The 16,137-nt window shown below is 38.0% G+C and overlaps 1 protein-coding gene across 4 annotated transcripts in view; it reads right to left on the reverse strand.

The window, feature by feature from the left end:
• The window catches only part of tenm3 (teneurin transmembrane protein 3), a 321,921-nt gene that overhangs the window by 305,620 nt on the left and 164 nt on the right, over positions 1-16,137 (reverse strand). For all 4 annotated transcript variants that reach the window (XM_077246625.1, XM_077246624.1, XM_077246623.1 and 1 more), the window contains exon 1: positions 15,929-16,137. This exon is cut by the window's right edge. The gene's annotated coding sequence lies outside the window, so the exon portion shown is untranslated. The remainder of the gene's footprint in view (positions 1-15,928) is intronic.

Here is a 16,137-nt window from a genome sequence, read left to right on the forward strand (position 1 = left end):
TGATGAGACAGGCAGAGAGGAGGATTGGTTGAACGACCTGTGCCACTACAAAAGGACCACAGCAATAGAGGAAAAAATTTAATTTTGATAATGGAGTACATCTATTTGAGGGCCTTGGCAGGGATGGAGAATGAGCAGGAAGTGAATGGAAGAAAGGGGGGGGGGGGGCTGGTCGGGGTTATGACCTTACCAAAGTGAAACTCTAACGGTTCCATTGCAACCGTTCTCAACATTAAAATTTGCAAGATTACTTGCTGAAAATATACAAACATTTCACAAAAACACAATCAGTTGCATTTGTTACATGTTATTCACCTCTAGAAACGTAAAACGAGATTAGAAAACACAACTACAGGCTTGAGCAGTGTTATTAGTGCTCTCTATTCAACAGGTGACGTTTAGATGCTGATACTTTGATATTCTAAGCTTATGAGAATTTCATACAAAAATCTGTTTCAACAGTAGTATGGCCCATTCTTGCTGTTCCAAAGCTTAGTGAGCTGCCTGAAAAAGGAGGCAAATTAAGGGATAGTAAACTTACTCTCAACTGTTCCAAAACGTCAGCAAATGAATTATGCTGCCGACTAAAGCACTTTGTTTGGTAAAATTCAAAGGTAAAATCACATGTATTATTTGTGGAAGAAGTAAGTTCTAGAAATAAATTCAAGATACAAAGCATGACAAATGTTGATTATAAATAAGCTGTCATCAAAATAAGATGTCATCATTTTTAACACACTGAATTTGTTGTCTTGTGCATACTATAAATCCATTGCATTAATATATGTGTAAAATTGTGCAAAATAGAACTCTCAACTGAACTATAGTATACATTTTACTAAAACTGAACTATATTATGTTAATGCTTTCCAGTGTTGAATGGTTGATTGATTTTACTTAATTAATTAAGCTTATTTTGATGACAGCTTATTTATAATGAACATTTGTCATGCTTTGAAAATATCACATTTTACGTTAAAAAAAAAAATTGACTTTTCAATACTGACCAGATGCAATACTGATTTTTGCAGGAACTAATTTAAAAAAAAAACATGGCGTTTTGAAACTAAACTCTTTATATATATATATATATATATATATATATATATATATATATATATATATATATATATATTTTATCTATTTTTTTATTGTAACTGTTTACAAGTCTATACTGTCACTTGTTCATGAATTTAATGCATCCTTACTAAATATAAGTAATAATTTAAATTACTTAAAAAAATACTGAACTTTTGAACAGTAGTGGATATATATATATATATATATATATATATATATATATATATATACATATATATATATATATATATATATATATATATATATATAATTTTTTTTTAATTACACATGTAACAGTGTAATGTTGTTAAACTAGCAACATTCTACTATCAAACTCTTGAAATTAATTGCGAGTCCAGCCTATTTGTGGCTGCCTATGTTGAGTGTTCCAAATCTGTCACTTATGAGGTTCCAAGACCGTCAGGATGCTGCCTAGGCAGTAGGCAGAGGGCAGTGAGGCAGCTCACTAGGTTTCGGAACAGAGCTTCTGTTTTCAAATTTGCAGGGAATGTTTGCTTAACATGATCACAAGAACAAACCTAAACTCAATGGCTGCAGATAACACTTACGCAAGGCAATCATCTACTTTAAAAGAGCGTACTTTGCAAGTCTTGCTTCCACCGATTAGGATAAGTGGTAACTCTTTTAGGACTGAATCAGAACACAGATATGACAGACCCTCCCCTTAATTACTACCGTAGGAGCCCCAGTGGCAGGCCTGATTTTATTCAAAATGTCAATGTGCTCACTTGGGAAACGAAAGGGGAAGAAAAAAAACTAAAAACTAAATTGAGAACAAATGCAGAAATGTTGATGTCAACAATATTTTAGAGCGCTGTGGGACTCTTCCACTGCACAAAAGACAACAACATATATCATAACATGCTGTTTGTGGTTTTTAACCAAAGGAGTTTCTCAATTTATTGTGAAGAGAGAGAAAGACACCATAAAAGAGAGAGGAGAGTTGTTTGTGTTTCAAATTAAGCAATAAGATGTGTGCTAATACTTATAAGATGCTGATTTAACTGTGCTACGGGGCATTGGTTTCTGAATAAGACGCTGTCTCTATATATTTTACTTTCTCTCACATGAATGCAGCCACCATCAGGAAAGTAAAAGATGACGACATCTCCTTCAAATCCTGAGCCAGGCATTATTAGAAGGCTTTTTTTTTTAATCAGTCTTGGTTGGTGAAGTGGTTATTTTCTCTTTTTGAGTACAAGAGCCCATTTCCACCATTACTCTGGCAAGCACGGACACCTGTAGCTTACAAGTTGTCGCCATGTCAACGGTAAGAAAGAAAAGGGAAAGAGATGCAGGAAATCAGTGCGGGAAAAAGAAGACTCCATTTCAGGGAACGGGAGCGCGAGAGAAACCCAGTCGAGCTCATTGGAGGGGCAGGAATGATGAAAGGCTGTTGAAAGCTCTTCAGTTACAGGCTCTGTGAAGAGATGTACATCTCACTCACAACATATGACGCAGTCGCCTAAACCTCTCCTCAGAGATGTTGGGTGTTGAAAAAGGTGCTCCAATAATGCATGTTAAAGGTAAAATATAAAGTAAGTGTGTAAGTGTGACACCCTTGCTCCGGTGTTTGAAGCAGCATCTGGTCAACAAGGTAAGAGATGACAGCCACTGAAAATACAACAATGGCTGCAAATCATTCATTGTGGAATTAGATTGTGCCAAACCACACAGTGAAGCTAATCCACTCTGTGTAACAGTGTTTTCACACTCGTCCTCTTTTAAAATAACCAACTCAGAACCCATTTCAGTGAACCACCCAGTTGAACATCATTGTAATCTAAAAGCAGTGGCGGGCCGTTCATTTCACACCTAGGCCTTCAGTGTGTCCTACCTGAATTAATAACTTTTACTAGTGTAGCAGCACACAGACTCTTTATAATAGTTGTGAAATTGCTGTTTTTATTTTGCAATGGCAGTTATTGGGTTAATGCTGTGAGTTTGGAAAAGGCCGGGTAGAGAGAAACGAGCGAGCGAGTTCGGTTTGTGCGTACAGTAACAGTTGTTATTGCGTTCCGATTAGAAGTTCAGAAACAGAACCTCCCTTGTCTTGTCCTTCAAAGGGTTAAAATAGTCCCTTGTCATACGTTACAATAGTATGAATAGTATGTGACGATACTATTGTGAATAGTATGAATTCGATCATACATTTACAAGAACAATTAAGAAGAAAATCATATTCACCACGGAAAAAACGGGGGCAAAATACTCACCAAAACTACTAATTATTTTTTTACACAAAATCCATCCTAATTTCTTTCCTCAAAAATACTTGAATTACTCTGTTGTACAGGTTATCTGTGTGTTTAAGTTCCAATAATAAGCCTTGTCTATCGAGGCTAATACTGAAAGTCAAGTCTGTCCCGTTGTATTTCTGGCATACGTTTTTCTTCACTTTTGGGCTGAGAGTGTCTGCTTGACAGAAGCAGTGGACATCGGGTCAGTCACCGCAAAACATGACGATGTGTACAGCTGCTCCATGCTCTCACACAGAGTTTTGAAAGAAATCAATGAGATCAGCGGGACTTTTGCCTTCAAATTTAGACCTTGCATACCTTAGTCAGTTCTGTTTTTACCCGGAGAAATCGAATAGTGTTCTGTGACTCTGCATTAAGCTGGATAAGGTTGAATAAGGGTTTCAACCTACTGTGGGTCGAGGAGAGAAAGAAACATTAATTTGTGGGTTGAAAAACTATGAAATCTACAGGAATATATTTTAGTTTATGCAGTTCGCTACAGATGCGGTTAGCTAGCTCTGACTAGTAATAGCAAAAGTACGCACTCTGACCCTCCAATCAAAGGACGAGAAAATGCCGACGTCATTGTACGCCTGCTAGATGGCCCCGGTGTAGTTAAAGAGAAATCTGATTGGCTGATTAAATCTGATTGATTATCTGATTGGTTAAAGCAACAGTTTCATTGCCATTCATTTTAAGCTACAGGCGCCCGCACTATTGATTCTGAAGGCCTCAATGCAGATTTCTTTGACCCTGGCAACATGATGGCTGAAATATGATTGGATAAAAGCTCTAACATACTGTAAACATACATTACTGGAAGCAGCGCAACCAAGAGAAAAGCTATGAAATTAAGAGAATGGCCTATTGGGAATAATTTAATACTCATTTATGGAAAAAATATATTAAAGTACAAGTCAGTGATTCTGATACTGTTTATGGCAGCAGAGAAGGCCTTGCTGGCCCTGACGGCCCACCACTGTCTAAAAGTGATGCTTATATGAAGATATTTATATTTATATTTAGAAGCCAATTTCAGCAAATTCGGTTGTCTTAGATTAATCATGTTAACTTTAAAGAAAAACTAAAAAACTAGTTTAATTGTAGTTAATTTGCAATCAACGGACAGACTGGGGGTTAAAAAAACTGTACAGAGAAAACAAAAGGGTTATATTTCTGTTGCGATTTCTTTTATATTTTGCATTTTGCATTGCAAAGTGGATCTGTTAAGCACAAATAGAATATGCAGGAGGTAATACCACTAACTTGATAAACCACGTTAGCCGTTTTCACCTCGAGCTGTTAACACCTGGCAGAGTCTGACTGCTTTAGAGTAAGCGGATGAGCTCCAACGTCACCCGAATCCGCAGCCAAAAACAAATCATCCACCCGCCCCAATAATTTTCTCTGATTTAAGTATTCACACCCGATATTGAAATTACAATTACAGTATTCTGTGTTGTTACGCGTGATTATAAACGGATGATCGTCACCTTCAACAGCGGACTCTGCGACGGTTGATGTGATGAGCACTGCTTTTAAATGAACATTTCTTTAAAACAAGATTGATTTGACAGAATTTTATTTTCTTAATGGCATAACCAGACTTTACTCCGTTGCAACTAAAACTGGAATGTCACTGTTTCTGTCACTGCGACTTCCCGAACAGGCGCACGCATGCACACATCACTTTTTAAGTAAAATTGAAAAATGAGCATGTAGTGCATCATAATGCATCGAGATATCGAATTGAACTGAATCGATGACATGATAATCGTAATCGAACCGAACCGTGAGACCAGTGTAGGTTCACACCCCTAGAAAACACCCTAATTATTAATACCTAAATGACATTCAAGAGGGAAGTTGTAATTGGCATGTCCAAAAACTTGTCAAACCGCATGTGAGCCACACATAGTCTTTATACAAGCTTTGTTACTTTGTGGCTTCAATCAGTGTCTTCAGCTCATAAAATGTATCTGACTGGAGTCTAATGCACATTCTACTGTCGTCCATCTTAATTACATTGAGATGCACTTAGTGCCATGCAAATACGTCGCAACCCAACTGCCTCAATGTAGTACCCATTGTCCTTCACTCTTCACTCGCCTGGGACTCTGTCATTAATGACAGAGTAGTGCGCTGAGCCCTGCAGATGAAATTATCTCTGTTACTGGTGTGTTACGGCTGGACGGTGCTGAGAGTGCCAACGAGGGGTCCAGCACCTCCTCTGATTCTTTAAGGAATGTGGGTGGGAAACTAGTAGAGATGTTAGGTATAGCTGTTGGATGACACCAAGGTCATTAAGTGCGTTTATATGTGCACTGATATCGAGATCCAGCAGTTTTTTATGTAGAGAAGCTCTGTCAAATGTAACAAATGTATATTCGCAAATATAGAATGCAGAGGACAATTATCATAATCAACAATAATCAGATTAACATGCATACATGCTAGATGAAGCAAAGCTACAATTGCGACCTTTGCAAAAACGGGTATGAATTCAGGACTAAAGTGTTGAAATGACTGAATCAAATGACTGAATTCAAATGACTTTTTCTAGTTTTGTTCTGTTCTAATATTCTACAATCTGACTGGATGAGCCACGATCAAATTGCACTATGAACCCCTTATATGTGGTACAATCACTGCAACACACAGCCTTTATTGGCTTACTGCTTTAAGAAACAGCCCAAAATACTTTTGTTAAAAAAACAAATCATGATCATCCAGCTGAGTTTAACTTAAGGAAAGATAAAGTTTGACTACATTCACAAAGATAAAGGGGAAACTAAAGTATTCTATTCATTATAAGGTTTGCATTCAGTTTCCTTGGTGAAAGCAAGTTGAATGACTTGTATAGGAAACATCCTCTTGCCTTCCCAAAGGAAATGGATTTCTACCCTTTTAGTAGAGCGTTCAGTCCGGGTTGTTGTACAATGGCCAGGAAATCAATGCAAGTTTTTTTTTCCACTGTAGTTCTTTCTTCTCCCCCCATCCCCTCCTTCACACACACACACAAACACACACTTACACCCACACAAGCAGGGCTCACACCCACACACCTGATGTAACCTGGCAGACAGTGCCAGAGAGTGAGCCATCAGAGGGAGTGCACGCCCGGTCTAAACCATCTCCCAGCTGGCTGCATGAGCTGGGCCCGTCTGGCTGGAAGCTACAGATTAATTAACAGTGTGCCATGAGAGCACTGCACAAGTGTGTGTGGAGGGGGCGAGGTGTGTGACATTCAGCCCAGCCTGCTCACGCACCCGGCGAGCTCTGGATCTCACGTCTCTCCGCCCTCGCCATCATCATCGTGGCCTCACGCTCTCACCCCGTCTGCTCGGTGACCGCCGCCAATCGCCTCCCAATCAGGACAGATAAAGAAACAGCGCTTTGAGAATATTCAGCAGGAGTGCAAGAACCGTGACTCCTACAATAAATAGCCACTGTGAAGAACAGAATTTAGATTTATTGTTCTTACCTTTATAGTAACAGAAAGCATCTTTATATATATAAACAATTATTATTATTTTTTTATGGAAGGAATGTTTTTGAACAGCATAGGTCCTAAAATCTGCTTAATCATTTGCTGAAAATGCACAAAATGACAAATACATACATAATAGCGGAAACACTATGCCAACTATAGGTTTCATTTTAGTCATACTGTATTACAGAATGGGAGGTGAACTTGTTCAGAATTACAATAGCTTGATTGGACGGGCAGCCATGAACAAAAACAAACAATAAATAAATAATAACAATAAAGGAATAATAAAGAATACATAATAATAACGGAGGTGTTTTCGCCTAAACTTTAAAAGTTGATAAGCCTGTTTATTTTGCTATCCAAACTTGATTTTTAGGTTTTAGTACTTCAATTATTTTTAATTTCTCCTACTATCAGAGAGCCTGTGGGAACAGACCTGCGGGTCATTTTTGGGTCGCGGCCCAGCAGTTGAGAAACCGAAACCGAAACCGAAAACACAAATTACATTTTTCTTACAAATTCCAAAGCAACAGTGGTGAATTTTGAAGTTAGCTAACATGAGTAAACCACTGTGTCCATAGCAACAAGCAGAAAAATATATTTTTGATTCGCTTTTGAATGGGGGCTAACGGGGTTCAAAGAAAACTCCAGCTTAATGACAGAGGAAATATCTAACACATTTTGAATTTGCACATCAATAGGGAGACAAATCGAGCGTCCTCTCTTCCTTCTGTAATATATACAATAGACAGAGCGGCAGTTCAGCTGTGACTGAAACCCGAGATACATGTTCTCCGAATCATCGGGCAAAAGACTGTCCCTGCTACCCTCTCAAAATCTTTCGTAACACCCATTCTCATTAGAAGGATGGAAAAAACTTGGTTGAACGGATCGATGTTTTCATTTTTCAAGTGCTTGGATCCATTAGACGGGTAAAATTCATCCATCAAGCAAATTCCTTTCTGGTTAGGCCCTGTCGCTTTAACAAGTAGCGAGCTCAATGTGCAAGATGTATTGCTCTCCATTTCACTAACCTTCATTACGTCTTTCATGTGTCTCTCACCCCCTCCTGCTATCTCTCTCTTTTGGAGGAGCAAAGGATCTGATTGGCTGGAGACACTACCTGCCATGTTCTGTAGCATAGAGTGCAGGCAGTGAACCTCTCAGGTTCTTCACATTAATTCAAACGCCTTTTTTAGAGAAATCATTCGGCATGAATTATATATGACGGCCCCTTTTACCTCCTCACTTAGGGGAAAATATAATTCTATAATTTGGTGGTTTTCATATGGTATTTAAAGCAATATTGAGTGTGCCTTCCTGTAAAGCTGAAACTAATGGGAAAAGGGGGTTACTGCATTCCAAAAGTAAGTGCTCATAAAGTTATGTTGAAACGCACATAAATTACAGTGGCAAAAAATTTCATCACAGCCATTAGAAAGACGAATCCCTCATCCTGGCCTCTCAACCTCCGTGATCTTAATCCAAAGAAAGCTATCAAGAGGTCTGTTCTGTTTCAATTCCTAGAGCTAACGCCAAAAATTAAAGTAAGAAATTTTGAAATGTGCTAAGTTATGGTACAACAAACACAAAAAAATTCTCCAGCGTCTGCAAAAGAAATGGAACTGAAGGGAGACTTGTGCAGAAAAAGTGAGAACAGCGTTATTTTATTTACAATTATTCTTTAAATTGTTCAAATTTAGCCCCTAAAATTGGCTTTTGGTAAAATATTAATAGCGGCACAACCTTTGCACCAAAGCTGCTGTGAGATCAAGTGGGCGGTTATTTGTATAAAAAAAACCCGGTTGCTCACAGTCACTGCTGACGAGGGGAGACAAAAGCCTTCCTCCTCTCCTTAATGAACATATCTGCCGTGGAACGCTGCAGCTGGACTTAAAAGGTTACGTGGGGCTGGCCATGCTGGTCACAAAGCTGCGCCCGCAGGACTGCTGAATCCTCTCCAAGAAAGCCGAAAGGAGTTGCGGGGGGGTTTGTATTGGCTGTAACAGTGACAAAAGGGAAGACTGATGGCCTCACCAAGAACCAGAAAGACCTTTGCGCGAACCCCTATTCTGCCACGGGAGAGCGCGGTTCATGCTTACATCCCTCCCTCAAACATCCTCAGACACTTATACACAGCGGCCTCCATTTTATTTACTGCGGCTCTCATAAAATATGGATGCCAAACAAGATACTGGAGGACACATGAGAACAAAATGGGAACAATGAAGTATAAAATATCACAGCATCTGGCGCTTGGTGAACTATGACCGCTGACTTGCTCAAATATGTATTTCCCTTTCAATCATTTATTGCGTGGTAAATTATCACTGAAAAAAAAAAAAGTTACTTCCCAATTCATGGAAGCATTTTAAACATTCACCTGTATTCACTTAATAAATATCGACAGTCTAAATTAATGATATATTTATTATTAAAGGCCATACGAGAATGATAGACTGCAAAAACGTAGTACAAATCATACCTGTCTCTCGTCCAATGAATCCGGTTTTAAGAGGTCATTGAAGAAGTAGACTGTATGTGATGAGAAGTCCTCACCTTGTGCCAGCTGCAGCGGAGTGGAGTGCATGAGAACTTAAAAGGTGAAGCTTCGTAAGGTGGGTGTCGTAAGGTACGGACACACATGACTGATCTGTCCTATTCTATAAAAGAGTCTGACGGCAGGTATGGCGTCAGCCAATCCAAACTCAGCACCCCACAAAGGACGCACAGGTAGATTCAAATAGAGCAGAGGACTATAGGACACACATATAGTCAGGAGAGGACAAGTGCGTCAAGAATGAATTTCTAACCTTGTAAAAAAAAAGATCTATGAAAGAACATGCACACATTCTAATGTTCAACTATTCAACAGTATTGAGTCAGTAGGATTATATCTATATATCTATATATCTATATCTATATATATATCTATATATCTATATATATATACTATATATATATATATATATATATATATATATATATACATTTATTGAGCCATGATGCATTTTATTGGTCAAAAGTGACAGTAAAGTATTATTTTTCTTTCAAATACATGGTCTTCTCTTGAACTTTTTTATTCTTCAAAATATTAAAGTTTTTTTTTATTATTCATCAAAAATGTACCATGGTTTTCACAGGGAAAAAACTAAGAAATTTTACTAGAGCACCAATTCAGCACAATGATTTCTGAAGCACTACGTGACACTGAAGACTGGAGTAATGCATCATAGTAATAAATTATATTTTGAAATATATTTAACAGCTATTTTTATCTATCTATCTATCTATCTATCTATCTATCTATCTATCTATCTATCTATCTATCTATCTATCTATCTATCTATCTATCTATCTATCGATCTATATATATAAAAAAACATTAAAAACATTAAAAACATGTTCAAAAACATTAAACAAATGCATAACAACCCCAAACTTTTGGACACACACACACACACACACACACACACACACACACACACACACACACACACACACACACACACCGCATTATTTTGAATAACATCAATCCAAGATAATCCAAGAAACAGCTGTAATAATGTAAAGGAATATGGGGAATGGATATAATGTTCCTGTCAAAATAGACAAGTTCTTTAATGTGCAATCTGCAGTTAACTAAAATAACAGGTGTTTTGGTCACTGGTCATATGTGGTAAAGGGACATTTTATGTCAATGCGAGCTATAAGACAATGTGAAAAAAAAACCGTCAGGAATCTGTGTTTGACTCCAGCTTGTGTCATGTTCTGATCCTAATCCTCAGATCTCCCTCCACTATCCTATAAATAATAGCTAAAAAGCCTTCAACAGACACAAATACTTCAATGAATCAACTACCATTGACAACTCATTCTTTCTTTACTATCATACATTTATTTGGCACATACAATTCGACAGTTGGCAGAGGGCACTGAGCAGCAAATCCTATAGCACAGCGTAACAACACCGAGCCCCCCTTGTATATTAACTGTTATCAAATATAAATTTTCACAAGATGGCACAAATATTGTTAGATGAAAGAAGGAGGAAAAAACCCAACAGATTTAAGGTTGGAGGTGGAGCCAACTTTAAAGCTGCCATTATTTCCCTGTTTCGCACTCGACAGAATTCACACAATCGTTGTCTTCCGCACTGGTCGCACTGCATATTTCACCAAAAAGACATACGCTTGCATGTAACACAACAGAACCGTCCAACTTTTTTGATGCAACTGGAAATTTTTATTTATTTATTTGCCAATCCCAAAGTGTTGCCAGCCAGAGCTGGTGGTTTTTGCTGTTTGTTTATCATTGACCATCACAGAGGCGCCAGTGTGAAATAAAGTATTTTTAGATGTTGACATAATGGCTCGAAGAGGGAGGAGACCATGAATTTTTCATAGCGGCTCACAGGGAGAGGTCATTCGCCACTCTTTGCAATAAAAGAGGGCAGAAAAAAAAAAGAATTTCTGGAAGGCTGCAAGCAGATTTCACCCCTCTGAAAAATAAACTGATCAGCCAAGTACAGCGACCTAAAGACACACAGACACAAAACCCTTCTGAATGTTGAAAAATGGATTCCCCATTGTCCCGCTGTTCTGAAACAAACACACTGTCTGAAACCTCTTTTTGCCTAGTACCCAGAGCCTCTCTGCTCAAATTCCCAGAAAACACAAGCAACCACCATCTTTTGAACACTATGCTGGCAAGTCAACGTTGTCTTTTAGGAGACGACAATGAGAAAAGGTGTCTGGTACAGTCACACTGCCTAACAATGCTTCGGTAGTTTCCACGAGAATGGATTTGTTTTGTTGTCTGTAATGGCATTATTAGCAGATAGCAATCCGTTTTACCATTTAAAAACTATTTACATTTTTGGCCGTCTCAAAAGAGTGGATTCCAACCAGAGTGTGCGTCCGTGTGTGTGTGTGCGTGTGTATAATCCTATTTGAACTATTCTCCGCATTTTCAATGCGTTGAGGAGTTGAGCATAAATCAGAGTGACAGACTTAAAAGAAAAGGCTTTGCATTAAAGAGTCTAGGTCAAGGGGATGGGTCTTAAACACAGACAATTCCTTTCTTCTCTGAAATATTAGCACACTCCGACCGTTAGGGATGCACCGATACCGATACCAGTATCGGTATCGGGCCCGATACCAAGCTCATGTACTTGTACTCGTACTCGTAAAAATACCCCGATACCAAAGACCGATACCTCACGTATATCCTTAGCTTATATTTCTTAATTCTTATGAGCACTCTTCCTGCAGTTATAGTGTTGCTAGATTTAATAGTACACTCTAATATTTCACTTTACACTTTCGGCTGTGATTACATTGTTACTCAGTGTTATGTTAAACATTTGTTCTGTGATTTCTTTGGCACTTTGACAACTTTGTGACACCCAGGTAAAAATTACATTCATTATGTCCTTGGTTTTGCCTTTTGGAGGTTATTGGACACTGTGAAATTTGGGCTTTGAAAATTTATGATAAGCACAATAAGAATGATTTATTTTTTTAAGTTTATTTAAGTTGTTGAAAATAAAGATGCTGATATGTTCATTAGTCTCATTGTGTTGTTCTTAGAAAATTGCCACATAAAACGAGAACCCCCCCAGTACAACAGGCATCGGTATCGGTATCGGCGAGTACCAGGAAAAAAATATCGGTACTCGTACTCGACCCTTAAAAAGTGGTATCGGTGCATCCCTACCGACCGTTAACAGACGAGTGAAAGTGCATTGCTCAAAATGTCAATTAAGCGGCACAACAGAGGCACATCAATACGTTCGAGCTGTTCACTTTAGCTCTGCGACATCGTCGCGTCTGCCGTGTGACGTTTTAATTAAGCCTCGCATAGGTCGCGAAAAAAACATTCCATCAGGTCACGCAAGTCACAAACATTATTTGCTTTCTCACCTCTCCTCTCGATACGTGATGCACCTATGTCACAATCATACAAAAGAACAGAGGGTCGTAAGAGGCACGAGGCTTGTGCTTCTATGGCTGTCGTTTGTCATGTGCACTCAAGTCAGTGAGCTTTGAGCTGGTGTTGGGTTGCCGGTAAAAACGGCAGTGTCTCCCTCTTTAAGCATGGCTGGGCAGCAATGAGCCTACTCCAAATGTTACACGCCAATCAGGCCCCCGTCGGTGTGTGTGTGTGTGTGCGCGTGCCTGTGTGTGTGTACACTATGCGACGCCGGCTCCCAATTGTTCATGCACTACATTTAACAAGCTGGTAAATCAGTCCCATACCATCCGGAAGGAAGTGTAGAGATATGAATAGTCACATCCATGTACAAGCACATACAAACCGGTGTCAAAAAAAAACAAAACAATGCCTATTTATCTGTTCTCAACAATTGTGCTCCTGACAATTATTAATCATGTTAGAGTGTTATTGCCTTGAAAATGAAATTACATGAAAATAAATGTTTCTGCAATTAGCTGCCATGCCTCCCATTGACAGGGAATGATTAAAAAGAAGACACTGACTAATTGGGCTGTGAATAATGAAATGATATGTATGCTGACTTTTAAGCAGGTGTGAAAGCAGGAGCAACAACGAGATGATAAAACATCTGGCCGCACTGGACAGGTTCTGTCAATCAATCTTCCCTCTATGAATCCCATTACCATGACAACCCCCAGCCAATAAACATCTGTACTGGCCTTCATGAGGAAAAGAGGGCCACTATATGTGACAATATTAGCATCGTTACAGTAACAAATGGTGCTCTCTTGCTTCTTTTATTTGATGTGAGATCAAACATGCACACACTCTCTCCGTCCCACGCGCTGCGGCCTGCCACGACTCCTTAAAAAAAAGCTGTATCTGTCATGATATAAATGACACTTCAGAGTTTGAAAGTGCTCCTATCAATCACTCTAACTTTAATGTGAAATAATAAAATCAGTTTAAGTTTTTCTGTTGACCGTTTCTTCCCCCCCCCAAAGTGAACAAAGGCCAAGTTCAAGGCAACATAAAAAATTGATTTCGGCTACACTTCAGATTAGTCAAAGGTCTCTCAGCATGTACACACACACACACACACACACACACACAAAACAAAACAAACAAAAATCCCCCATAATACATTTCTCTCTTTGCAAATGCATTTTCAAACATGCCTATGACGTTTCTGTGTCCACAAAAAAACAAAAAACATCCACATTCGTATCTCAAACATCTTGTACATATCACAATTTCAAATTGACCTTACTGACGTGAACGAGATATTTCTAATAATCAGATGTGCTTAAAAAAATCACAATGACTAAACCTTCAGTAGAAAGCCTAAACTAGTCAAAACAACCAGCTGGCTGAAACTTGTTTATTTTTTTTAATGATAATGAAAAACAGATAATTATCTTTCATGAAAGTATAGGAGGCCATATAGGAGCATGATTAAATGAGAGGCTATGTCTGTACTCTGTTCACTCACTGACTTTAGCGGGCAAGATATTGTACACTAACATTTAAACAAAAGATCATTTAGGATGGGCCAGGAATCTTTCACCAATCACTATCACCAGTATCAGCTTTCAGCACAATTACAGTACATGGTGATACCTCAGTACCATGCTGCCTTTCAGTCAGTGTGTGTGTGTGTGTACGCAGTGTTGTTGCTTCTTTATCTGACGAAACACAACCTTCAGGTATGCGTTCATAAGTAAAACATAACTGATAACCTTTTTTATCATCTTGCTTTTCTGAATATCTTCTTGCTTTTCTGAATACAATATTCGTGTTTGGGTAGTCTACACTACATTGATGTGCTTTAGAGGTTTGGCTCAATGATGTGCAGATCAGTTTGACATTATAAATAGTGATTCAGAGACACACTTATTGCCATTAAAGTCACTAAAGCAAAATATGTTGCAAAGTCACCAAAGCAAATGCTGTGATTTGTCTAGCATAAGTAACAAATAATTAAATACTATTTTTTTTCCCTCTAAAATATAAGAGAGAAAAAAGTTGCTCAGAAAACACTCACACACACACTTACAAAAAAAAAAAAAAAAAAAAAAAAAACTGCCGGAGAGTGTTTTGTGAAATTGTCTCACACTTTTGTACATGCAAAAACTTGGTTATGAGAGAATATTTGTTCATAAGCGTCGGCTTAAAAATTCAATGGATTCTGTTTTGAATCAACCAATAAGCAAGCTGAGGATTAATCAGAAGAAAACATGAGAGAGGAACTCAAGTCAAAGAAAAATCACTATGTGCAGAGAAGTTATCCTGTACATGTTTTCTGGAAAACAGCTTCTTTAGTAAATGTGAATTAGTTCTTACGAAACACTCACAAACAACTTCAACACATGTAATCTGTGCAGTGGGATATTATAACAGTTCACATAGGATATTGTTACCATGTCAATATAACTTTCATAATCTATCATTTTATGATTTTATTGTCATTGCTTATAAAACATAATCTTACACAATTAGATACAAAATACAAATTAGTTAAAGTGTATTTTTAAGTTTGATTATTTTAAAGATGCTGCACAACATTCTTATGTTATTTATCCATTTTATAGGCTATATTATTTTCACTGATCTGACGTCTTCATCATACATGTGGATTATGAAAAATATCAGTTAATGAAAAATAGTTTTGAACGTCATTACTGTAAAAACAGGCAACTTGTCAAAAGTGTTTAGTTAAGAACTGATATTTTTTATGACACAATTTCAAGCTATTCGCTCGCTGTATATAAATATTTTAAATATTTCACTGAAGGACGGTAAAGTCAAACAGATTAAGTTAATCGAGCGACGGTGAAAGTATGTGTGTCCTTATTACAATACAGTGAAGATTACACGTGAACACATTTACAACCTGTGTGCACCTTGTCTTTACTATGATTTACATTATCGCGCGCTTGACTAAACTTTAAATAGCCTACAGAAAATAGCCTAATTTGGGCTATTTATGCACCGAATTCCTTTTTTCTATATCATTTTTTATTTAACTAACAAGATTTTTTCTTTTTTTTAAACCTGCATTGACCTCTCTTATTAAAGGGTAAAAGTGTTAGGCTACAAGAGCGCTCGCGCATGCTGAGGCCATCGGAACTCTTACCTGGTGTTGATGTGCTTCAGCATCCCATTGACAAAACTTCTAAACGACACCGAACGACGGTCAACTTCTGCAGGGAATGACAAAACAGAGAGATGTTTCTTGCAAAACAAGTCCTCCTTACACGCTTCAAACAGCAACTCCCGTCCAAACGATAGTCCGGAGAGCGCGAGAGACACTCAGATGTTGACAGATAGATGTTTCTATCTCCT

This window comes from Siphateles boraxobius, unplaced genomic scaffold, assembly GCF_051911475.1.
Source record: "Siphateles boraxobius isolate OS27281-9 unplaced genomic scaffold, OSU_SipBor_1 29, whole genome shotgun sequence".
Classification (NCBI taxonomy): domain Eukaryota; kingdom Metazoa; phylum Chordata; class Actinopteri; order Cypriniformes; family Leuciscidae; genus Siphateles; species Siphateles boraxobius.